At 47.4% G+C, this 26,220-nt stretch overlaps 1 protein-coding gene across 1 annotated transcript in view; it reads left to right on the top strand.

The window, feature by feature from the left end:
* The window catches only part of PLEC (plectin), a 523,889-nt gene that overhangs the window by 32,664 nt on the left and 465,005 nt on the right, over positions 1 to 26,220 (top strand).

Below are 26,220 nucleotides of genomic sequence, written 5' to 3'. Positions count from 1 at the left end.
TTGGAATGGTTACAAAATCAAAACTTATTGGACTATGTTTATCGATGAGATGACAGCAAATACAAGTCCCGAAAAGCACAATCGTTTGCACTTTCACCCTTATAAGCTGCAATTTTCAACCTTCAGACAATGCAATACGACAAAATGTTCCTTAAGTGGCCCCCGAGATCACCGGCCATTACTGTTTGAGACTTTTTCCTTTGAGGGTACATTCCTCCACTACCCTTAACTACGCAGGCTAGGCTAGTCTCAGTTAGGGCCCTGGTCTTTGACCAGAGGGCCACCGCATGAACGGACTGCTAGCTCGATGGACTACTGGTCTGACCCAGCAGCGGCAATTCTTATGTTCTCTCCAAGGTAGGGAGAACGAGAGGGCACTCTCTGAAGTTGAAAGGGGACAGATTCCGTACGAACATAAGGAAGTTCTTCTTCACCCAGAGAATGGTGGAAAACTGGAACGCTCTTCTGGAGGCTGTTATAGGGGAAAACACCCTCCAGGGATTCAAGACAAAGTAGATAAAGACAGGTTGTTCACCCTCTCCAAGGTAGGGAGAACAAGAGGGCACTCTCTGAAGTTGAAAGGGGACAGATTCCGTACGAACGTAAGGAAGTTCTTCTTCACCCAGAGAGTGGTGGAAAACTGGAACGCTCTTCTGGAGGCTGTTATAGGGGAAAACACCCTCCAGGGATTCAAGACAAAGTAGATAAAGACAGGTTGTTCACCCTCTCCAAGGTAGGGAGAACGAGAGGGCACTCTTTAAAGTTGAAAGGGGATAGATTCCGTACGAACGTAAGGAAGTTCTTCTTCACCCAGAGAGTGGTGGAAAACCGGAACGCTCTTCCGGAGGCTTATAGGGGGAAACACCCTCCAGGGATTCAAGACAAAGTTGGACAAGTTCTTGCTGAATCAGAATGTACGCAGGTAGAGCTAGACTCAGTTAGGGCATTGGTCTTTGGCCTAAGGGCCACTGCGGGAGCAGACTGATGGGCATGATGGACCACTGGTCTGACCCAGCAGCGGTAATTCTTATGTTCTTATGGATGATCTGCAGGAACGCATCGCTGAGGCTATAAACGCGATCACGCCGGATGTGCTTTGGAGAGTTTGGTCCGAGCTCGGTTGTCGCATCGATGTTTGCCAAGTAACAGGTGGGGTGCACATCGAGTGGATGCAATCCCATATGAAACTTTATGAGTTGATGAAACTGTAGCCTCAAAGGTGAAAGACCAAAACAAGCGGCTGGATTAGAGGCTTCATTTGGGGTAGTCACGTCACATTCCGGACCCCTGAGGAAGGAGTGTTTTCCGAAACACGGACCGTGTTGGGTCCTGAGGACCATTTTTCATACTTTTCTTTGGTTTTATTTATTTTTCTGAATGCTACACTGAATCTTTTCTAATAAAGATTAGTTTTACACCTCGTACATCATATCTTCAGTTTTTTCTTCTGTTTTGGTCTTTCGACTTTTAACTGCAATTCATCTGGATATCATTTTTTTTTGCTTTTGCCTCAAAGGTGAAAGAATATTCCAATAAATTTTGGCTTTGTTAACCGTTTAAAACCAAGGGTGGGCACCCTGTATATGCAGACGTCATAAGCGTGCATCACATGCGTCCGTTGTGTCAATCATAGGCGTGCCAGCGCTATTGGATGAAGGGAAGGTGCAAACGTCAGCTTTCGACATGTGCACACAACACAAGGCTTTAGTGCACACGCCTGAGACACGTGCATTTGAGATTTTTTTCCCCCACAAAACGATTATACAACTATACCACTATAATTTATGTTTATAATTTATTGATGTATTTTGATTTTGTATTTTATCATGAGCCACATCCAGAAACACACGCTTGAGACATGATTTTCACAGTTCCGGCACCTCCGGACCAGCCAGTAATTTCTGGTCAACAAAAGCCAACACCGTTCTTGGAGAATCACCCCGAGTGCTTAGTTAAATATTAATGAGTCCATTTTACTACCATTTTAATATTTGTAATCTATTTGCACGGCAGAGTCGGAGTCTGTCAGGAAGCTCAGAAAAGACCACGGTGAGCCATTCTGAGAATCGCGCGGTAAAGTACTGCCACGCTGACCCGGCTGGGGCCGGTTTAGCGACTCATCATTAAAGGCACAGCAAGTTTTGAGAATCTGGCCCTGAGTCCCGTATAAAAAGTCCTGTGCTCGGGAGAAGCGCTCCGTCTGTCCCAGCACCGTATTCAAAATGTGCCCTCTCGATCACTCCGATCCGCTCATCAAAACTGACATACCGAGATACCATACTGGAACGCACCCGTGAGTCCATTTTTTTCAGTTCGTGCTCTGGAACTCACTCCCACCTTCCCTAACTTTTAAAATCTGATTTTTAAAAAACTTTTCTCTCTGCCAAAGCGTAGACAGAACTTTCTGTTTTCCAGTTTTCTTTTGACAGCTTTAGAGTTGAGCGTGCGAAAACTCAGGTGTGCCCTCATGTTTTACCCCTCCCCCACTATCCTATTATATATTGCAGTTCTCTCCCCTTACCTCGCTATCTTGTCAGTGTCTGTAACTATAATCGCTTTTTCTGATTCGATCGTACGCCACTTAGAAGGCATCGTTCAATATATTACCGCTGCTATGTAACATTTCTATAGTGCTGAAAGGCATACGCAGCATTTGACATGTAATAGATGGTCCCTGCTCTGAAGAGCTTACAGTCTGCTTTGGACAGACAGACTGGACATATAGGGGTAAGAATATAAGAATAGCTTTACTGGGTCAGACCAATGGTCCATCAAACCCAGTAGCCTGTTCTCACGGTGGCCAAAACCCAAAGTGTAGCAACATTCCATTCAGAATCTCAAAGAATAGCAAGATTCCGGAATCCCAGAGTAACAAAATTCCAGAATCCCAGAAAGTTACAAGATTCCAGAATCCCAAAGAGTAGCAACATTCCATGCTACTGATCCAGGGCAAGTAGTGGCTTCCCCATGTCTTTCTCAATAACAAGACTATGGACTTTTCCTCCAGGAACTTGTCCAAACCTTTCTTAAAACCAGCTACGCTATCCGCACTTAGCACAACCTCTGAGCTTAACTATTCTCTGAGTGAGGGGAATTCCTTGCAGAGAGAACGGTAGGAAAGACACAGATCATTTTACGGTGAGTGGGAGTTAGGAGTTGAAAGTGGGCTTTTTGTCCACTATGCACTTTTTTTCCATGGAGCTCTCTGGCTACAGGGGAGGGGTGGCGGGGAGGGAGGACAGGGTGTTACTGCCCTGTTTTTCTTTGGGCTGTTAATGTCTCTAGCAGAGTGCAGTGTTTTCTTTCTCTCTTACCGAGTAATGTTCTAACTGTGGAAGAATGATGGCTCTTCTCACTTGATATTTTTATCTCATTAAATACCCTCTCCCCCTCCCCCCCCCTTCTGCCAGCCCTGGACAGAGGGGAAGGTTTGACATTTCAGCAGCCTGATAACGCAACCCCTGAAACCCTCCCAGTGAGTGCCACGCAGCCCTCAGCAGTGCCCGACTCCCTGAGCCCCTCGCTTCTCCTCGCTTTGGGTCCTTCCATAGGGGACGAGGATCGTTTTGGCCCATGAAGATCGTACCGGGTAGGTCACGCGTGACCCTCATGCTGCCGGCACGCTCCTCCCGGCTTGTGTGTATATTCAGCCTTGCTTTTTTGGGAGGGATATCCAATCTGCTCCTGCTATTCCATGTTCTGTTTATAGCTAAAGAGCTCTGACGCCCGCCGGGTCTGTCTGGACGCGGGGTAGCCGCAGATGGCGGCTCTGTGTGCGTGGTCCTGTCCTGATCTATGTGTCCCACCTCCTCGTTCTGTTCCTCTGTCACTCCCAGCTCTGTAAAGTTTAGAAGTGAGTCTGGACAAGAGACCACCCTTTCTCCCTGGAGCTGGGATTATTGTGGATAGGAATGCTTCCCTCTCTTTAACCCAGAAGGACCCTGTGCACGGTCAGTCCCTTCTATAAAGCCTTCCTGGTTATAAAGTTGCTCCGTGGCGTTAAGAGTCAGGTGTGAGCAACACAGGACTCTGGGCGGGGGGAACACCCTTCATCGAGGCTTTAGAGGGAGTCATTGGGGTATTTCAAAAGAGGTTCAAGGAGTTCAGGTATGTTTCAAGAGAAAGAAAGATTTTGGTGAAGGAGGGGAGTATATTTCTAGAAGTTGAGTATCTTTATTTATTTGGATATATTAACTGCCTTATCGTAAGAGATTCACCCTCTTAAGCATTTTCCCTCGCAATATAACTGTGGTACCTGGGCCAATGAAGGGTTAAGTGACTGGCCCAGAGGCAGAGGGAACAGGCTGGGATTGAACTCGCAAGCTCACGGCGCTGAGACAGCAGCTCCGACCACTAAGCCACTCCTCCCCTAGGAGGTGGAGGTTGTTTCTGTAGAGATGGGTGTATTTGTACGTTGGGGGAGGGGGAGGGGGGGTTTAACTGTGGAGAAGGGTGTTTCTGGAGGGATGTTGGACATGTGTTGGCACATTTCCAGAGAAGGCCAGTGTGAGGATTTCTGGAGGAGACTGAGGGATGTTTCTGAAGGGATATTTGGGATATTGCTAGAGATTTTTTTTTTCTGGAGGAGATCTGGCATGAGGATAGTTGCCGGGGGTGGAGGTGGGGGTGTTTCTAGAGGAGCACAAACATAGGGAAGTGAGTGTTTCTGGAAGAGATGGGCTTTAATTTAGCATGCATGGGATGAGAGATTATTCTGGAAGAGTGAGGAGACAGGAGAAGATGCTAGCTGTGTTTTGGAAAGGGGTTGTGGGGTTGAGGGAGACGAGATGTGCCTTTAGAGGTTTCAGTTGTATTTGGAGGGATATTTGGGTTTCTGGAGTGGGATTATGGGTTACTGTGTTTCTATGGGAGACCAATGTATATGGGTAGGTGTTTTTGGATAAGACTGGGTAGGGAAGGGGGATGTTTCTGGAACAGATATGTTTCTAGAAGAGGTTGATGTATGTAGGAAGCTAGATCTCTTCATGGGATATAATGAGGTTCTACTGAGCTTTGAGATGCTGATTTGGGGCATAGGAAGGTGCTTATTTTCCTGGGAGCCAATCCCTGCAGCGACTTTCTGTCTGTCTGTCTGTCGGCCAGTCTTTGGATGCCCACCTGGTGAGAGAAGAGCACAGGATGGTCCTCTGGTTCCCCCTCGGCTTATCCTGTTATATTGGGCTGGTGATGACCTGGTACCAGGTACAACCCTATAAGAGCATAAGAATTGCCTCTGCTGGGTCAGACCAGTGGTTCATCATGCCCAGCGCCCTGACTGAGACTAGCCCTACCATTGTACATTCTGGTTCAGCAGGAACTTGCCTAACTTTGTCTTGAATCCCTGGAGGGTGTTTCCCCCTATAACAGCCTCCAGAAGAGCGTTCCAGTTTTCTACCACTCTCTGGGTGAAGAAGAACTTCCTTGCGTTTGTATAAAATCTATCCCCTTTCAACTTTAGAGAGTGTCCTCTCGTTCTCTGTACCTTGGAGAGGGTGAACAACCTGTCCTTATCTACTAAGTCTATCCCCTGTGTTACTAATTATAGTAGACTCTCAGTTAACCGGCACCCATGGGGACTGATAAGATGCCAGATAAACGTAGTTTCTGGTTGCTTGAGAGTTAATATTAAAATAGGCCTAACTAATACTATACCGCAACATAAACTGTTCCAGACAAACTACCGGAACTGCGTTAGATAAAGCGTGGGCGTACTCGGGTGTGGCGTGCCAAATTTACTTAAATTTCCAGTATTCCAGTATTTCTTTGATTTTTCTTTTGCTTGAGTTCCAGTTAACAGAGAGTCTACTGTATCCCTCCCTCTGCTGCTTCAAATGCAGGTGATATACATAGGCCAGTGAGCTCTGAGCGCCCCAAATATTTAGCCAGGGGGGGAGCAATTTCTTTTGTGTTTGGCGCTTCCAATGTGGCTTATTGATATCTGCTTGGAAGAGGCTGGGGGCAGTGCAATTTGTGGCTATATTTAGGAGACTGTAGGGGAAGGGTTTTGATGGGGGATTAGGAGATAGGCTGGTGTTTATGGGAGCAATTTTATTGAGTTGGGGTGTATTCGTTCTCTCTCGCTTAGCCATTTTGTTTTTCGCTCGTGTGGATTGTATATGCAAAAAATAGGTACATTTTCTTGTTTCGTGTACCCTATACAGCCTGGTGGGGGGGGGGGGTCTCTGACTTGAGCTATTTTAATGAAATTATTCCTATTTCAGATATATAATATCTCACGGACTCAGAGTAAGGGCTTCTAGTAACATAAGAATAGCCTTACTGGGTCAAACCAATGGTCCATGAAGCCCAGTAGCCCATTCTCATGGTGGCCAATCCAGGTCCCTAGTACCTGGCCAAAACCTAAAGAGTAGCAACATTCCAGCATCTCAAATAATAGCAAGATTCCGGAACCCCAGTGAGAGCAACATTCCAGAGCTGAGATTGTGATGTCATAATGCCTCATTCCATCAATACCTAAGAGCCAACCTCATCAGTGATGTTACAATGGCTTCATTGTCCTATACTTGGCTCACATAAGAACATAAGAATAGCCGTACTGGGTCAGACTAATGGTCCTTCAAGCCCAGTAGCCCATTCTCATGGTGGCCAATCCAGGTCCCTAGTACCTGGCCAAAACCCAAAGAGTAGCAACATTCCAGCATCTCAAAGAATAGCAAGATTCCAGAACCCCAATGAGAGCAACATTCCAGACCTGAGAGTGTGATGTCATAATGCCTCATTCCATCAATACCTAAGAGCCAACCTCATCAGTGATGTTACAATGGCTTCATTGTCCTATACTTGGCTCACATAAGAACATAAGAATAGCCGTACTGGGTCAGACTAATGGTCCTTCAAGCCCAGTAGCCCATTCTCACGGTGGCCAATCCAGGTCACTAGTACCTGGCCAAAACCCAAAGAGTAACAACATTCCAGCATCTCAAAGAACAGCAAGATTCCGGAACCCCAATGAGAGCAACTTTCCAGAGCTGAGACTGTGATGTCATAATGCCTCTCCACCAATGCCTAAGAGCAACCTCATCAATGATGATACAATGGCTTAATTGTCCTATACTTGGCTCATATAAGAACATAAGAATAGCCTTCCTGGGTCAGACTAATGGTCCATCAAGCTCAGTAGCCCGTTCTCACGTTGGCCAATCCGGGTCAGTAGGATCTGACCAAAACCCAAGGTGTAGTAATATTCCAAGCTATCGATCCAGGGCAACCAGTGGCTTCCCCCGTGTCTTTCTTAATAACAGACTATGGACTTTACCCTAATGAAACATGAGCTTATGTAGGATCTGCGGTGGGAATGGAACTTGGCCGACTGGATGGACAGAGGTTTTCTCTGACTCTTTGCCCCCCACATACTATACAAAGAGATGGGCATGGGGACAGGGAGAATGGGAAATCTGCGGGGATGGTATAGGTTACCAGACGTCCAGGGAAACCCGGACACGTTCTCTTTTTAGAGGACCGTCCAGGTTCCAGGACGGACTTTCCAAAACCCAGAGGCTTGTCCGGGTTTTAGAAAGCCCCGACGAGCTCCGGCCGCATCTGGTGGGCCCCTGAGCATGCACGGATGACGTCACACACACGTTCGCGCATGCTCGAGAAACCTCCATGTGTGGCCGAAGCTCGTCGGGGAAGAAGATGAGGCTTTGAGGGGGCGGGGCTTGAGGCGGAACAGGGTGGCGCTGGAAGAGGAATAAGGTGAGGATGGGAGTGCAATGGAGTGTGGTGAGGCTTCCAATAGACTACTAGAGTCATTCTAGATCAGGGGTAGGGAACTCCGGTCCTCGAGAGTCGTATTCCAGTCGGGTTTTCAGGATTTCCCCAATGAAAATGCAGGAGATCTATTTGCATGCACTGCTTTCAATGCATATTCATTGGGGAAATCCTGAAAACCCGATTGGAATATCAAGTATCTCACGGGCCGCATCGAGGTGGAAGAAGATATCTTCTTTTTCAAGGGTCCCGCGGCAACATGGGGGCATCCGTGGAAAATTAGGGGCGGGAAACTGCATGGGGACACCAGGAAATTCTTTTTCACTGAAAGGGTGGTTGATCACTGGAATAGTCTTCCACTTCAGGTTATTGAGGCCAGCAGCGTGCCTGATTTTAAGGCCAAATGGGATAGACACGTGGGATCTATTCACAGAGAAAGGTAGGGGAGGGTCATTGGGGTGGGCAGACTAGATGGGCCGTGGCCCTTATCTGCCGTCTATTTCTATGTTTCTATGTTTCTAGATGGTGGGGGTGGGGACCAGATTATGTCCCCATGCACAACTCTTTTTCCGCATTTGTGTGAGATTTTTCCATACTTTTTCTTCCTGTGAGAGTCTCCCAAACTGTCTAACGTTATTGGACAAGAGTGTGCTCATTTGAATTTATGACCTGAAACATGTTAGTTCTGGGAAACGCGTGTTACAGATGTCTTTGCATGCTGAATTTGATTTCTTGGGATTTCCAGTTCAATCTTTGACGTCATATTTCTCTTTCGAATTTCTGATCTCTTAGTAATAGATTCTTGATATACTGCCTTTCTCTGCTTCAGCAGGGTGATGTACACGTTACATACATGTGCTTTCACAGTAACACAGTAAATGACGGCAGAAGACCCTCCTCTGACCCTTGTTCTGTGTTTGGTGAGGATCTGCTGCTGTTTCGTGTGTCGCGGAGATGCTGGATTCCTTTTGCGTGTAGTTTCTGAGTGAAAATCCGTAGCAGCCTCGCTTGTTCTGTTTTACCTGTACTAGGTGTAGTAATATTTTAGTGTTTGTAGTGCTAGGGTTCTGGATGCCCGAATCATAGGATTTTTGCTACTGTTGTATGGTGGTGGGTTTGGTACCTGAATGCAGCGGCGTAGTAAGTGAGGGTAGAAAAACGTCATCTTGGTGGGGGCACCGGTAACTCTCCGTCTCCCCCTCCCCCCATATCACTTTGGCCTTTTGAGGGTTGAGCAGCATCTCCAACCTGCTGTTTGCACTGACCTGGGCTCTCTCCCTCTGACATCACTTCCAGGGACCAGGAAGTGACGTCAGAGGGAGAGGCGAGGCTGGTGTGGGCAGCAGGTTGGAGATACTTCTCGTGCTGGCAAAGAGTTCAAGAAGTACGGGAAAAAAGGAAGGTGCGTTCGCAGAGGGGGTGCCATCTACTCTTGCTACGCCATCGCCTGAATACGGAGTTATGATTTTTTTTCTTCCCCTCAGGTTTTAAATTGTTTCACGCTGTGCCAGATATTGGAGAGATTTATGTTGCTTTTGCTCAGATAATATGAGAAACAGAATATGGGTTTGAATTTTGACTTCCACTGGGACAGACAGGGAAAATGCTTGTACGTAAAAAGGCAGTATGCAAGTCCCAACCCCTTTCCCTGATGTCATAATGCCTCATTCCACCAATAAGAGCTAAGCTCATCAGTGATGTCACAATGGCTTCATTGTTCTATACTTGGCTCACTTATAATATTGTATTGGAGGAGAGTGTGGTGTAGTGGTTAGAGCTCCAGCCTCAGCACCCTGAGGTTGTGGGTTCAAATCCCATGCTGCTCCTTGTGACCCTGGGCAAGTCACTTAATCCTCCACTACCCCAGGTACATTAGATAGATTGTGAGCCCACCGGGACAGACAAGGAAAACGCTTGAAGGACCTGTGTGTAAACCGCTTTGAGTGTGGTGGTAAAACTACAAAAAGGCGGTATACAAGTCCCAACCCAACCCCTTTCCCTGATGTCATAATGCCTCATTCCACCAATAAGAGCCAACCTCATCAGTGATGTCACAACGGCTTCATTGTTCTATACTTGGCTCACTTATAATATTGTATTGGAGGAGAGTGTGGTGTAGTGGTTAGAGCTCCAGCCTCAGCACCCTCAGGTTGTGGGTTCAAATCCTATGCTGCTCCTTGTGACCCTGGGCAAGTCACTTAATCCTCCGCTACCCCAGGTACATTAGATAGATTGTGAGCCCACCGGGACAGACAGGGAAAACGCTTGAAGGACCTGTGTGTAAACTGCTTTGAGTGTGGTGGTAAAACTACAAAAAGGCGGTATACAAGTCCCAACCCCTTTCCCTGATGTCATAATGCCTCATTCCACCAATAAGAGCCAACCTCATCAGTGATGTCACAATGGCTTCATTGTTCTATACTTGGCTCACTTCAGATATTGTATTGGAGGAGAGTGTGGTGTAGTAGTTAGAGCTCCAGCCTCAGCACCCTGAGGTTGTGGGTTCAAATCCCATGCTGCTCCTTGTGACCCTGGTCAAATCACTTAATCCCCCCATTGCCCCAGTTACATTGGATAGATTGTGAGCCCACTTGGACAGACAGGGGAAAATGCTTGAAAGACCTGTATGTAAAAAGGCGGTATACAAGTCCCTTTCCCTAAATGCCCTAGTTTTGATCTGCATCTGTTATTGTGTGTGTGTGTGTGTGTGTGTGTGTGTGTGTGTGAAAGGGGGGGGGGGGGCAGGGGAGGTTGAATTTTTGTGGATACAGAACATATGTACATTGAATTCATAAGAACTGCTAGACTGTGACAGACCAAAAGTCTGTGTGAGGGGAGAGCAACGTCCGTCCTTTGGTGTGCCTTGACTGAAAAAAAAGTTGAGAACAGCTGCTCTGTGCTAATCCCAGGCTTTTTCCCAGTTGAGGTTAGACAGAAGATAGTGAAATGGTTGTTTGTAGGGTTAGAGAGAGAGGCTGGGAGAGGGTGTGAAAGTGCCAGGGCTGTTTGCAGGATTACAGGTGGAGGTTAAGACGGGTGTGACAGTGACAGAGCTGTCACAGGCTTACAGGCAGACACTGGGGCAGGTGTGACAGTGACAAGGCTGTTTGCAAGTTACAGGTAGAGGTTGGGACGGGTGTGACAGTGACAAAGCTGCAAGATTATAGGTAGAGGTTAAGACGAGTGTGACAGAGCTGTCACAGAATTACAGGTTGAAATTAAACGCGTATGACAGTAACAGAGCTGTTTTCAAGATTACAGGTAGAGGTTAAGATGGGTGTGACAGTGCCAGGGCTGTCACAGGATTACAGGTAGAGGTTGGGACGGGTGTGACAGGGACAGGACTGTTTGCAAGTTACAGGTAGAGGTTGGGACGGGTGTGACATTTACAGAGCTGTCACATAATTAAAGGTAGAGGCTGTGGCGGGTGTGACAGAGACAGGGCTGTTTACAGGATTACAAGTAGAGGTTAAGATGAGTGTAACAGTGACAGAGCTGTTTGCAAGTTACAGGTAGTGGTTAAGACGGGTGTGACATTTTCAGAGCTGTCACAGGTAGACGCTGGGGCAGGTGGCAGGGTCAGGTGTGGCGGGTGTGACAGGGTCAGGGCTGTTTGCAAGTTACATGTAGAGGTTTGAACGGGTCTGACATTTACAGAGGTGTCACAGGATTACAGGTAGATGCTGGGGCAGGTGTGACAGTGACAAGGCCGTTTGCAAGTTACAGGTAGTTGTTGGGACGGGTGTGACAGGTACAGGACTGTTTTCAAGTTACAGGTAGAGGTTGGGATGGGTGTGACATTTACAGAGCTGTCACAGGATTAAAGGTAGAGGCTGTGGCGAGTGCGACAGTGATGGTACCCTGTGTAAAGTCAAGAGTTAGAGGCCTGGCAGCCTGCCTTGAGTGGTAACAGCTGCTCTTTATTAGGGTCTCAGGAAGGAGGGGGAACGGCAAGGTTGAGGACGCACAATGGAAACTCTCCCAGAGTGACTCAGTGAAGGGCAGGATATGTTCCAAGGCTGTATCTGGGGTGGCATCAGGATTCAAGATGACCTTGGGCGCTCGGAACCTGGATGATTCTGAGAAGGAAGGGGCTGGGGTTACTGCACAAAAATTTCAGAGCCATCTCGTGTTTTGCTAAAAGTCGTGCTGCAGAGTGACTTTGCAAACCTAACGAAGGCAAAACAGCTTTACCAAAAGGGCAGGGCAGGGCCCTGCGAACTGAAACCTTGGGCTGAGCTCGGTCAGGGAGGAGCGAGAGGGGGCCAGGAAGGAGAGTGGAGAGAAGGGGAGTCAGGAGGGAGAGGGGGGGAGGGAGTGTGTGAGGAAGAGTGCCAGTTGAGTGTGCTCCGAGCCTGCAGTGCAGAGGAGAATCCGCCCTCCGGAGCGGTGTGGGGACAGCCTGGGAGGCAGGGTGCCACCCAGCCTGGGGCCCAGGAGTGAGTGTGAGAGAGAGAGAGAGAGAGTAGCTTGTCACTGAGCAGGGAGGCAGGGTGCCACTGAGTGAGGGGCTGAGGGCGGTGTGTTTCTGAGATCGAACGGGGAGGGGGTGTGAGGGCTGAGGGCAGTGAGTGAGAGAGACTGAGAACTGCCTGTCATTGAAGAGGGAGGGAGGAAGGCAGTATTGTCTTCTGCACACTCACCCCCAAGGCGGTACATGCCTTGTGCCCACAGCCCTTCTCCGGCTGTCCCCCATGAACCCGTCGGACAACAGCCTCTTCCCCTCGCTGGTGGTGCTGGGGCATGTGGTGACTCTGGCAGTGGTGTGGCACTGGAGGAAACGCAGGAGGGCACGGGAGGAGGCAGAAGGTAAGTGGAACCTGCAGGATGGCACTTTAAACGTGGCAGTGCCAGGCAGGGAAGGCAAACACCAGCTGGCCATTCTCTCTGTGTTACATGTCTGTGGACGGGACTGCGGAGGCACAACGCCGGCCGGCTGTCTCTCTGAGAGTTACATACATGTGGGCGCTTTAAACGGGGCGTGTGGAGGGGAAGCAGTCACTGTCTCTGACATACACACTCACACACGTGCAACCACATTAACCCCCTTGTTGCCGGCCGTCTCTCCATGAGTTTGCTTTTTGCTTTGCTCTGTTTCTGGTGCGTCTGTGCAGGCGGTGCCTCCTCTCTTGGCCGGGGCTGCGACAACTGCATAGGAACAAAGAGTACTAGCAGGAAATTGGACTGGAAAGTCAAAGAGCCTGGGAGATAGTTTATACAGCACCGGCCCTGTACACAGCACTGTACAGTTACAGAATGGGGTGAGAGGGGTTATTTATACAGCACCTTCAACGTACACAGCACTGTTCAAAGAGATGGGAGGATTATCTGTGTCATCTGTGTACACAGCATTGTACAGTTCCAACAGTCAGGGTGGGTTTTAAACAGCACCATCAATGTACATAGCACTGTACAATCCCAGAATCAGGGAGATTATTTATACAGCATTAACAATGTACACAGCACTGTACAGTCCCAAACCCGGGGGATTATTTATATAACATCATCGGTATGCATAGCATTGTACAGTCCCAGATTCAGACACTGGCAGTGTACACAGCTCTGTACAGTTCCAGAGTAGCACCATCAGGGTACACAACACTGTACAGTCCCAGAGCCCAGGGGATTATTTATACAGCACCATCAGTGTACACAGCACTGTACAATCCCAGAGTCAGGGGGATTATTTATACAGCATTGTACAGTCCCAGAACCAAGGGAATTATTTATACAGCACCATCAGTGTACACAGCACTGTACAATCCCAGAGTCAGGGGGATTATTTATACAGCACTGTACAGTCCCAGAACCAAGGGAATTATTTATACAGCACCATCAGTGTACACAGCACTGTACAATCCCAGAGTCAGGGGGATTATTTATACAGCACCATCAGTGTACACAGCACTGTACACTCCCAGAGTCAGGGGGATTATTTATACAGCACTGTACAGTCCCAGAACCAAGGGAATTATTTATACAGCACCATCAGTGTACACAGCACTGTACAATCCCAGAGTCAGGGGGATTATTTATACAGCACCATCAGTGTACACAGCACTGTACAATCCCAGAGTCAGGGGGATTATTTATACAGCACTGTACAGTCCCAGAACCAAGGGAATTATTTATACAGCACATCAGCGTACCCAGCACTGTACAATCAGAGAGTAGGGGGATTATTTTTACAGCACCGGTAGCAGAGACAGCATTGTACAGAGAAAATATTTGGAAATGTTACTGGTTGACTTTTTTCCACTCTCAGAAGGTTTCTCTTCTGTTCTACTTGTTGATTCATATTTTGGATGTGTTGATTCGGCTCTTTTATCCTCTGAGGTCTATATACAGATGTTTGTGCTGTAGTTGTGTGTTGGCTGTAATTATCAGTTTGTGGATGATGAACAGAGCAGTAACACCAGACTGATTCAGTGATAAGTTTGACTTCTGCTTATGAATACGGCTATAGCAGGGGTAGGGAACTCCGGTCCTCGAGAGCCGTATTCCAGTCGGGTTTTCAGGAGTTCCCCAATTAATATGCATGAGATCTATTTGCATGCGCTGCTTTCAATGCATATTCATTGGGGAAACCCTGAAAACCCGACTGGAATACGGCTCTTGAGGACCGGAGTTCCCTACCCCTGGGCTCAAGTATTGCTCTTGGTCTCAGAATAAATTATCATTTTTTTAATAGGGCCAATTAATAAAATGATCTTGTGATGCCAGGACATTTGGGACTCCTCAGTATTCTTGTGAAAGTCTTGGAGGGATTCCTTTTTGGTGTGTGTGTGTCAAGAAGGAAAATGCCACAGGCGGAACTCTGTTTTTAAATTTATGTAAGGTGAAAACAGTTTCTATTATGGGGACATGTACTTTTCACTCCCTCGCTCTCTGGCTTATTAAGCTGCAGTCCTCTTTATTTTGGGGTTTGGCTATGTGTTCTTTCACTCTCTATTTGCCACTCTTTTTCTCTTCTTACCTCTGTTCTTTGTTCTTTTTTTATTGGTCTCAGTTTTCTTCCGTGTTCATTTTTTTTCCTTCTCTGTTTTGTTTCTGCATTTGTCTCTTTTACTCTTGTCTGTCTCTTCCTTGCTCCTGTCTCTAATTCTCTCTCTCCATATCTCCGTCCTCCTCCCCCCTCCCCTTCTCTTCTGCTCTCCACTCTCAGATGAAGTTGTCTTTTTATTCACTAAAATTTCTTTGCTCTGGAGCTGAGGAGGAAATTATGTAAAAAATAATTCCCACTGTCCTATTTTGTTTTGTGGAAATCTAACCCCCCTCCCCAACCTTTGACGAGTAGAGGGTGGTTTCAGCAGAGAGTGAGGTTAAGTGCATAGAGGTTAAGAGGCTCATAATCAAAACATCCAGATGTCCAAAAACCCGCCTAAGTCTGCAGTTAGATGTCTAATGAAAGGACGTAAAAGTACCAATTTTTGAAACCAATATTCTGACCCTATGTCCCGTTTTGAAAGGGACCATCCTGTTTTTAATTAGCTTGTCCTGTTGTCCTGCCCGTTTTTAAGCAACCCACTACAGTGTTCTCCCTAGCGCAGGGGTGCCCAAAACAAAGGCGATCGCTCGGGAACAATGTCGAGGCAGGAACAGATCAAGTGTGTGCAGCAACTGCACAAGCCTTCTCCCCTCCACGACATCAATTCTGACATCAGAGAGGAAGTTCCGGGCCAGCCAATCGCTGCCTGGCTGGTCCAGAACTTCCTCTCCGACATCAGGGGGAGGCTTGTGTAGTCGTTGCACGCACCTGGCCTGTTCCTGTGGTGGTGGTTTGGAGAAATCGACAGCGGCAGCGCATGGGGGAGCCAGGGAGAGAGAAAGAAAGAAAGAAAGGGGGGCAGGGAGAGAGAAAGAAAGAAAGGAAGGATGCACAGTCAGAAGGAAGTGCAACCAGAGACTCGCCAAGTTTCAAGTTTAATAAGATTTTGATTAATCGCTTAATCTTGATTCTAAGCGATGTACATAATAAAAAATACAGTGTTGGGTAAACAAAACAATGCATGACAAAAACTAAGTCCTACAGGACTATTAACAAACTTGACAAAACTAAAAACAGGAGGGAAAAGGAAAAGAACTACAAGTTATTTGACAGAAAGCGAGACATTCAGGGAAAAAACATGGGGGAGGGGGGGTGAAGTTAAAAAGCTTCAATAAAATAATAGAGTCAGATTAAAATTGACTGGATAACTAATTTTCAAAGGCATCTTTAAAAAGAAAACTTCAATTTACTCTTAAATTTTTCCAAATTATATTCTTCCCTCAAGTAAATAGGAAGAGAATTCCAGGCTTGGGGAGCCGTAATAGAAAAAATAAATTGTCGCCTTGTATTAATAATTTTGACAACAAAGGTAGAAAAAATGATTTTATTTTCAATTTAGTGATGAAAATGTGTCAGTTTTGAGAATTTACATCTGCTGCCTATATTTTGCACTATATTTGTCTATTTTTCTATAGTTGTTCCTGAGGTGACGCTGCATATTTTAAAGTCATCTGTCTTGACCTCTTTGAAACCCCCCCGAAAATAAATGACAATTAACATTTTTCTGCATACAGTGTGATTTGTGTTTTAAAAATTTTTTTATGGTTACCATTATAAATTAATAAGATATTGTGTGTACATGAAAAATGAATGGAAGAAATTGGAGGCGGGGCTAGGGCGGGATTGGGGGAGGGACTGAAAATCTGTAGATGCCCCGTTTTGAGGAAAAAAATAAACAATCACGTTAAGAAAGACGTCTAAGCTGTTGTGCGTTCAGAACTCAAAGGGCTTGTTGGGAGGAGGGATATGGGCGGGCTCTAGTCACGCTTAGACTTGGATGACCTGCAGGGATGTTTGGCAGATGTCCTGGACGGAACTTATACGTTTAAAGTTAGACCTGTTTTAAAAGGGTTAAAAAGGTACCCAAAGGGACCACATAACTACTACAGAGATAAAGACCCCACGCACAGATTTCCCCAGACCCCCTCACATCTCGGAAAGATCGTACCTGTCTCCAGAACGGCAGCATCTGGAATAGGAAAGCCTAGTAGACCTACACACAGGGGCCTTAAGTAGCCTGGTGAGTGGGCTAGTGAACCATAGAGAGGAGTAGCCAGTCCCATAAAACACTCTAACTACACTTCCCCCTCCCCATTCGTGGTTTCAGTAATCGCGATTTCACATATTCGTGATTTTTTGGGGAGGGGGAAAAAAGAAAAAAAAAACATCCTTAAGTCTTCCCCCCGGCATCCTGGCCTTAGCTGGTGGTCTAGCGTGCTTTCGGGGCAGGAGCGATCTTCCTACGCTCCTGCCCCGTGCAGATCGCCATTAGGAAATAGCTGTAGGGAGTTCCCGTCACAGTCTCGAGAGACTACAGGAACTCACAGCAGCCATTTCCTAATGGCGATCTGCATGGGGCAGGAGCGTAGGAAGATTGCTCCTGCCCCGAAAGCCCGCTAGACCACCAGGTAAGGCCGGGAAGGCGGGAGGGAGGTGGGGTGGGTCAGAGCCGGATATTCACGGTTTTTCGCCATTCGCGGTCCGGCTCTGCCCCTATCCCCCGCGAATCCGGAGGGAGAAGCGTACTACATTTATGGTGGAAAGTGTGAGCCCCCCAAATCGCACCCAAAACCTACTGTACTGGCAGGTTCATAGTCATTCGCGCGCGGGACTTCGGCGCGCTGACATTGCAGCGCAGACAAATCGGCGCAAGACCCTAGCGCGCCGCCTAAAAAGTGACTTTTAAAGAGCTCCGACGCGGGGTGAGAGTGGGGAACCCCCCCAACTTACTTCATACTCTTTGCGCTGCCGTTGGGGGGGGTTGGAACCCTCCATTATAGAGTAAACTTAACTTTTTCCAGATTTGTTAGGAAAAAGTTAAGTTTTCTCTATAATGTGGGGGGTCGCCCCCCCACACACCCTCCCCAACGGCAGCACGAAGAGTATGAAGTAAAGTGTGGGGGGGTTTCCCCCCCACACCCCCAGTCGGAACTCTTTAAAAGTCACTTTTTAGGCGGCGCGCTGGGGTCTAGCGCCAATTTGTCTGCGCTGCAATGTCGGCGTGCCGAAGTCTCGCGCGGTTTGGTCCCGTCACCGTACTGCCATATAGGCGACATCTGCTGCCATGAGGGCTATTGGGGTGGAGGACAAGCGGCTACAGTAGGGTTTGCGGGAGTTTTGGAGGGGGTTCTGGTGAAATATGTACCTGGCATTTTCCAGTCGGAAAATCCAGCCCCATAGACCGTCCCCCAGGCCTGCCCATTCCCGCTCCCGCACCTGCTTTTGTCGGAAACTAGGAAGTCCACGCATGTGCAGATGCCACGCGATTACATCATCACACGGCAACGGCGCATGCGTGGACTTCCTCCGTGCCCGATATGATTTAAGGAGGCTTTTCAAAACCCGGACAAAGCACCGGGTTTTGAAAAGCCATCAGGACTCCCGGACATGTCCTCAAAAGGGGAAATCCGCACGTCTGGTAACCTAACCTGGCACCTTTTATGTGAAGTTCACAGCAGTGCCCTCTAAGGTGCCTCACTGCCCTCTTGGGGTGTCTGTGTGACCAGACCATTAAGATGCTGGTTCCTGCCAAGTCCAAATGGGCTCGATTCGGATATTTTTGTATTTGAAAATGGCCAAAAATGTTTGACGTCCTAAGGACCAAAACATCCAAACAGGTCAATTTCCCCCAAAACAATTTCGAAAAGGGATGTTTTCCCTCCCCAACTTTTGGATCTTGCAGGAAACGTCCAAAGTCGGACTTTGACACACTTGCTCTGTACTTTCCAAAGATTTCTGGTGATTTGGTGGGCGAGCTTAGGTTGAACTTATAAATATGAGAAAATGAATGCTGACATGAACATAGAACATAGAAGATGACGGCAGAAAAGGGCCACTGCCCATCAAGTCTGCCCACTCTGCTTACCCACCCCCTGTCTATGCCCTAATGACCCAATTTTCTTATCTTGACCCTCGTAGGGATCCCACATGGGTATCCCATTTATTCTTTAAGTCTCGGGCATAATAAGATATTAAAATTATTTTGGGGTCCATTGACGTCTTTTGTAGATTTGCTATAGCTGTCCTTTATCTTGATCTTTATTTTCCATTGTTTTTCATCCACACATCTGGTGGGGGTGGGGGGGAGCGGGGGGGGTATATCTTTTGTTTTGGTATTATTCCTGATGGATGGGGGAGGGATTTTTATCTTTTGTATAGATACTGATTGATTATAAGTGCTTGGTTGATTATCATTATTTGTATATTAATTATATTGCACTTTTTGTTGGCATTAAAAACTAAATAAAGTTCCAAAAAAGGAAATGAAACAGGTCAGAAATAGCAGCCTGGACCCATCCGGGGAATTGTAATCCTTTTTCTAGTCTTAAATAACTAAGCAATGCCATGCATGATGGCCTCCTGATAAGAGCTAGATGTAAAGGGGCAAATAAGCCATGGGTGAGTAAGGAGAGATGATTCCCTGATGAGAGCAGGATGGGGTTGAATAAGGGAAAGAATTTCTAGGATGCCTTCCTGATAAGATCAAGACCCTCCCCCCCCCCCCCATGCTGCTGGCTCTGATACGGGTGGGTGGCTGTATTATTTGGTCCTCCACCTCTCTTAGAGCCCTGCCCTGTCCCTCTTACACTGTTTTCCAGGTAATTACTGTCTGTGTTTGGCACAAGAGTTGCCCAACCGGTTGTGGAGCTGCACTGCTCAGGAAAGTGGTTTGAGTTCCCCGAGGGCCTCTCACTGAGGCAGTTTCCTGAAGCGGTCTAAGTAGTGTGAGACAGATATTGGATGTCAGCTCTAAGGCAAAAGAATGGGAATCATGGGGAGAGGGGTCTAAGTACTTGCTTAGGGTCATTTGGAATCTTGTAGGTATGGGAGAGGTTAAGTAACTTGCTTAGGATCATTTGGAATCTTGTAGGTATGGGAGAGGTTAAGTGACTTGCTTAGGGTCATTTGGAATCTTGTAGGTATGGGAGAGGTTAAGTGACTTGCTTAGGGTCATTTGGAATCTTGTAGGTATGGGAGAGCTTAAGTGACTTGCTTAGGGTCATTTGGAATCTTGTAGGTATGGGAGAGGTTAAGTAACTTGCTTAGGATCATTTGGAATCTTGTAGGTATGGGAGAGGTTAAGTGACTTGCTTAGGGTCATTTGGAATCTTGTAGGTATGGGAGAGCTTAAGTGACTTGCTTAGGGTCATTTGGAATCTTGTAGGTATGGGAGAGCTTAAGTGACTTGCTTAGGGTCATTTGGAATCTTGTAGGTATGGGAGAGCTTAAGTGACTTGCTTAGGATCATTTGGAATCTTGTAGGTATGGGAGAGGTTAAGTGACTTGCTTAGGGTCATTTGGAATCTTGTAGGTATGGGAGAGCTTAAGTGACTTGCTTAGGGTCATTTGGAATCTTGTAGGTATGGGAGAGGTTAAGTGACTTGCTTAGGGTCATTTGGAATCTTGTAGGTATGGGAGAGCTTAAGTGACTTGCTTAGGGTCATTTGGAATCTTGTAGGTATGGGAGAGCTTAAGTGACTTGCTTAGGGTCATTTGGAATCTTGTAGGTATGGGAGAGCTTAAGTGACTTGCTTAGGGTCATTTGGAATCTTGTAGGTATGGGAGAGGTTAAGTAACTTGCTTAGGATCATTTGGAATCTTGTAGGTATGGGAGAGGTTAAGTGACTTGCTTAGGGTCATTTGGAATCTTGTAGGTATGGGAGAGGTTAAGTGACTTGCTTAGGGCCATTTGGAATCTTGTAGGTATGGGAGAGGTTAAGTGACTTGCATAGGGTCATTTGGAATCTTGTAGGTATGGGAGAGCTTAAGTGACTTGCTTATGGTCATTTGGAATCTTGTAGGTATGGGAGAGGTTAAGTAACTTGCTTAGGATCATTTGGAATCTTGTAGGTATGGGAGAGGTTAAGTGACTTGCTTAGGGTCATTTGGAATCTTGTAGGTATGGGAGAGCTTAAGTGACTTGCTTAGGGTCATTTGGAATCTTGTAGGTATGGGAGTGCTTAAGTGACTTGCTTAGGGTCATTTGGAATCTTGTAGGTATGGGAGAGCTTAAGTGACTTGCTTAGGGTCATTTGGAATCTTGTAGGTATGGGAGAGGTTAAGTGGCTTTCTTAGGGTCATTTGGAATCTTGTAGGTATGGGAGAGGTTAAGTGACTTGCATAGGGTCATTTGGAATCTTGTAGGTATGGGAGAGCTTAAGTGACTTGCTTATGGTCATTTGGAATCTTGTAGGTATGGGAGAGGTTAAGTGACTTGCATAGAGTCATTTGGAATCTTGTAGGTATGGGAAAGCTTAAGTGACTTGCTTAGGGTCATTTGGAATCTTGTAGGTATGGGAGATGTTAAGTGACTTGCATAGAGTCATTTGGAATCTTGTAGGTATGGGAAAGCTTAAGTGACTTGCTTAGGGTCATTTGGAATCTTGTAGGTATGGGAGAGCTTAAGTGACTTGCTTAGGGTCATTTGGAATCTTGTAGGTATGGGAGAGGTTAAGTGACTTAGTGAAAGTCATGTAATCATTCACTTATAGGGGGGGCGGTGGTTGCTCAAGGTCATGTAGTTAAGCAGTCAGCAAGAAGTCTCGAGGAAAGAGAGGGATCTGACGGGAGATCCCAGCTTCACTTTAACCTTTGCCCTCCTGTCTTGGGAGTTCAGGCACCACCAACCCTGGGACCCTTCCGCTGCCTCAGAATTCTCTGGATTTCACTTTAATGCATTCACCGAATCTCAGGTTTTCTGAAGGTTACCCAGAGAACAGCTCAAGACTAGGCTTGGAGGAATGGGAGGGATGCAGCATTCCAGAGGTGTGACCGAAAGATGTGGTTTGCGATAAAGCAGAAGCCTCCCACCCGCTCGCCCTGTCACACAGCATTCTTACCTCTATGCTTGAAATGCCTGCAATACTGGACAGAAAGCCATTAACCTCTATGAGGACCTAAGGTGAATCCTCCTGGGACATAAGAAGGTGTCGCAGGGCAGGAGTGAGGTTTTTGCTGGGTTGTATGTGGATTGCCCTAATGTGAGAGGGGAAGGGTGGGTGGAAATATATGCATGGCTTTTCTGTGTCCTTCTTAGGCTGAGCTGGGTATCCTGGCCTGGATTTTGCCTCCTGCCCCAATGCAGCTGCCTCTTCTTGTTTGGCTTTCCTCTGAAGTGTAAGGGGAGTTAAGAGAGCAGGGGGCAGGAGGGAAAGGTAGTTGAGTGTCTAGGGTGAGAAGCAGGGCCCCAGGAGAGATGCAGGAAAGGGGGGGACACAGGGTTGGATCGGTTTATAGAAATCCTTGGCACAGCTCCCTGACATCTGGCAGGCTATGCTGCATTCAGAGATGTCTGATGTACCCTCCTCTTCGCCCTGGTAGATCAATGCTGCTCCATCACGGCCTGCCCTTCCTGGAATTTGCTGCCAGTGGCATGCATTGGGAGGAATCCGTCGGGCTCTGGTACTTAGGTTGGCGCCTGTCTTCCTGTGGTGCCCCGTAGAGATTTGCCTGCTTCTGCGGCCCTCTGTATCTGGAGGCCAGAGCACATCAGAAAATGTTTTGAGTAGCTTTCCTGGTTGAATGGACACTAGCATTGGGGCACATGGATGTAAGAATAGCCATGTCAGGCCATGAATAAGTGTGTTTGTGTCTCCAGCTGAACTGTTCCATGTAGAGAATGACATAGGGACAAATCTTTTCCCATGCCCGCAGGAACTCATTTTCCATCCCGTCGAGTTCTTCTCTTGCCCCTGCACCATTCCTGCAAGCTCCGTCCTCATCTGCACAAGCCTCAAATGCTTTAAAATCCTAAGTAGCAACATTCTAGAGCTGAGATTGTGATGTCATAATGCCTCATTCCACCAATGCCTAAGCTCCGTCCTCATCTGCACAAGCCTCAAATGCTTTAAAATCCTAAGTAGCAACATTCTAGAGCTCAGATTGTGATGTCATAATGCCTCATTCCACCAATGCCTAAGCTCCGCCATCACCTGCACAAGCCTCAAACACTTTAAAATCCTAAGTAGCAACATTCTAGAGCTGAGATTGTGATGTCATAATGCCTCATTCCACCAATGCCTAAGCTCCGTCCTCATCCGCACAAGCCTCGAACACTTTAAAATCCTAAGTAGCAACATTCTAGAGCTCAGATTGTGATGTCATAATGCCTCATTCCACCAATGCCTAAGCTCCGTCCTCATCTGCACAAGCCTCAAATGCTTTAAAATCCTAAGTAGCAACATTCTAGAGCTCAGATTGTGATGTCATAATGCCTCATTCCACCAATGCCTAAGCTCCGCCATCACCTGCACAAGCCTCAAACACTTTAAAATCCTAAGTAGCAACATTCTAGAGCTGAGATTGTGATGTCATAATGCCTCATTCCACCAATGCCTAAGCTCCGCCATCACCATCATCATGAGGCATTATGACATCACAGTCTCAGCTCTAGAATGTTGCTACTTAGGATTTTAAAGTGTTTGAGGCTTGTGCAGATGAAGACGGAGCTTAGGCATTGGTGGAATGAAGCATTATGACATCACAGTCTGAGTTCTAGAATGTTGCTACTTAGGATTTTAAAGGGTTCGAGGCTTGTGAGGATGGAGCTTGGAGGAATGGGGCAATGCAGGAAAAGAACTCGACGTGATGGGAGAATGAGTTCCTGTGGGTATGGGGAAAAATTTGTCCCTGTGTCATTCTCTAGGCAGGGACTCCTTCCGACATATTTCGCCGTCAGTCTGAATAACAGGTGAGTTCCTTGAAAAAGCCTGACGGCGAAACATGTTGGATGAAGTCCCCGCCAACATGAAACTAAGGCCCCCTTTTATGAAGCTGCGTTAGGCTTTTTTGTGGCCCTAGCTTTGACGCTCATAGGAATTCTACAGGTGATGGAGCTTTTAAGGGTTAAGGAAAATAATTGTGGTCAAAAAATGATAAATTTAAAAGAGATAAAATATATTTAATAAGTATGCATTTTGTATATATATTTAAAAAACTTAAAGACCGATGAATACGGTGTAGTGCGCTAAACTCGGTGACACTCCTGGGGTCTGAATTACTCTGGCGTTAGACAGTTTACTGTGCTTTTGGGAATGTCTCAGCTTTCTGTACTGCTGTTGATGGTGTTCATTTGGGGTTTTCTGCTGCTGCTTCTTATACACATGTTCTACGTTTATATACGTGTATTGTAAGGCTTTGAGAGGGCACCGGGGGTGTTCTTGATGTAATCCTGTGACTGGCACCTGCCCACACTGGGAGCTTTGATGACTGAGGTTGTGATAAGCTCGTCACACAGTTTTCCTGCCGGCTGCGCTAAAGCAAAGCAGAGAGGAAACCTGATCACCAGGCCGGGCTGCGGTTGTCACCATGGTTTCATCATTGCATATAGAGATAAACAAACTGAAGGGGATGGGGACCGCTGCGAGGAAGCTCACGCTGCCGGATCAGAGCCAGCACTGACAGGGCACTGCTGTGAGGAAGCTCACACTGCCAGATCAGAACCAGCACTGACAGCGCACTGCTGCGAGGAAGCTCATGCTGCCGGATCAGAACCAGCACTGACAAGGGCACTGCTCTGAGGAAGCTCACACTGCCAAATCAGAACCAGCACTGACAGGGCACTGCTGTGAGGAAGCTCACACTGCCGGATCAGAACCAGCACTGACAGGGCACTGCTGTGAGGAAGCTCACGCTGCCAAATCAGAACAAGCACTGACAGGGCACTGCTGTGAGGAAGCTCACGCTGCCGAATCAGAACCAGCACTGACAGGGCACTGCTCGAGGAAGCTCACGCTGCCAGATCAGAACCAGCACTGACAGGGCACTGCTCGAGGAAGCTCATGCTGCCGGATCAGAACCAGCACTGACAAGGGCACTGCTCTGAGGAAGCTCACACTGCCAAATCAGAACCAGCACTGACAGGGCACTGCTGTGAGGAAGCTCACACTGCCGGATCAGAACCAGCACTGACAGGGCACTGCTGTGAGGAAGCTCACGCTGCCGGATAAGAACCAGCACTGACAAGGGCACTGCTCTGAGGAAGCTCACGCTGCCGGATCAGAACCAGCACTGACAGGGCACTGCTGTGAGGAAGCTCACGCTGCCGGATCAGAACCAGCACTGACAAGGGCACTGCTCTGAGGAAGCTCACACTGTCAAATCAGAACCAGCACTGACAGGGCACTGCTGTGAGGAAGCTCACACTGCCGGATCAGAACCAGCACTGGCAGGGCACTGCTGTGAGGAAGCTCACGCTGCCGGATCAGAACCAGCACTGACAGGGCACTGCTGTGAGGAAGCTCACGCTGCCAGATCAGAACCAGCACTGACAAGGGCACTGCTGTGAGGAAGCTCACGCTGCCGGATCAGAACCAGCACTGATAAGGGCACTGCTCTGAGGAAGCTCACGCTGCTGGATCAGAACCAGCACTGACAGGGCACTGCTGTGAGGAAGCTCACGCTGCCGGATCAGAACCAGCACTGACAAGGGCACTGCTCTGAGGAAGCTCACACTGTTGGATTAGAACCAGCACTGACAGGGCACTGCTGTGAGGAAGCTCACGCTGCCGGATCAGAACCAGCACTGACAGGGCACTGCTGTGAGGAAGCTCACGCTGCCAGATCAGAACCAGCACTGACAAGGGCACTGCTGTGAGGAAGCTCACGCTGCCGGATCAGAACCAGCACTGACAAGGGCACTGCTCTGAGGAAGCTCACGCTGCCGGATCAGAACCAGCACTGACAAGGGCACTGCTCTGAGGAAGCTCACGCTGCCGGATCAGAACCAGCACTGACAAGGGCACTGCTGTGAGGAAGCTCACGCTGCCGGATCAGAACCAGCACTGACAAGGGCACTGCTCTGAGGAAGCTCACACTGCCGGATCAGAACCAGCACTAACAGGGCACTGCTGTGAGGAAGCTCACGCTGCCGGATCAGAACCAGCACTGACAAGGGCACTGCTCTGAGGAAGCTCACGCTGCCGGATCAGAACCAGCACTGACAGAGCACTGCTGTGAAGAAGCTCATCTGCTTCCTAACATGATCCTAGAACATAAAATATTTCATTTATATATTTATTGGGGTTTTATTAACCGCCTTTATGAAGAGATTCACCCAAGGCGGTGGACAGCGAGTATAATTCATAAAATGTACAATGTTGTTACCAGCATAACGGTAGTAAAAAGACCAGATAGAAACATAAATATAATGAATGAGGTAAAAGTAAAATCAGTAAATTGAGACTTAATTTTTATGAAAGTTTCAAAAATATATTTAGTAACAGCACTGAAATTCAAATGAGAGAGATAGAATATATACTGAAAGGGAGAACTGTCCAATTCAGGGAAAACATTTTTGATTCGATTTGATTTTGTTAATTGAATTGATTTTTCAATTTGATTCACTTTCTGTGATATAGTTTAAAATTAGCTGGCGGGTTTATTTTGTGGCCTCTTCACCCACCCCACCCCCTTTTGCTCTCTCCAACCCCACGCTGGCGCTG

The sequence above is a fragment of the Geotrypetes seraphini genome, chromosome 2 (genome assembly GCF_902459505.1).
Source record: "Geotrypetes seraphini chromosome 2, aGeoSer1.1, whole genome shotgun sequence".
NCBI classification, from domain to species: Eukaryota; Metazoa; Chordata; class Amphibia; order Gymnophiona; family Dermophiidae; genus Geotrypetes; species Geotrypetes seraphini.
Note: the sequence above shows the minus strand (reverse complement) of the source record. Positions and strands in the feature narration are given on the sequence as shown.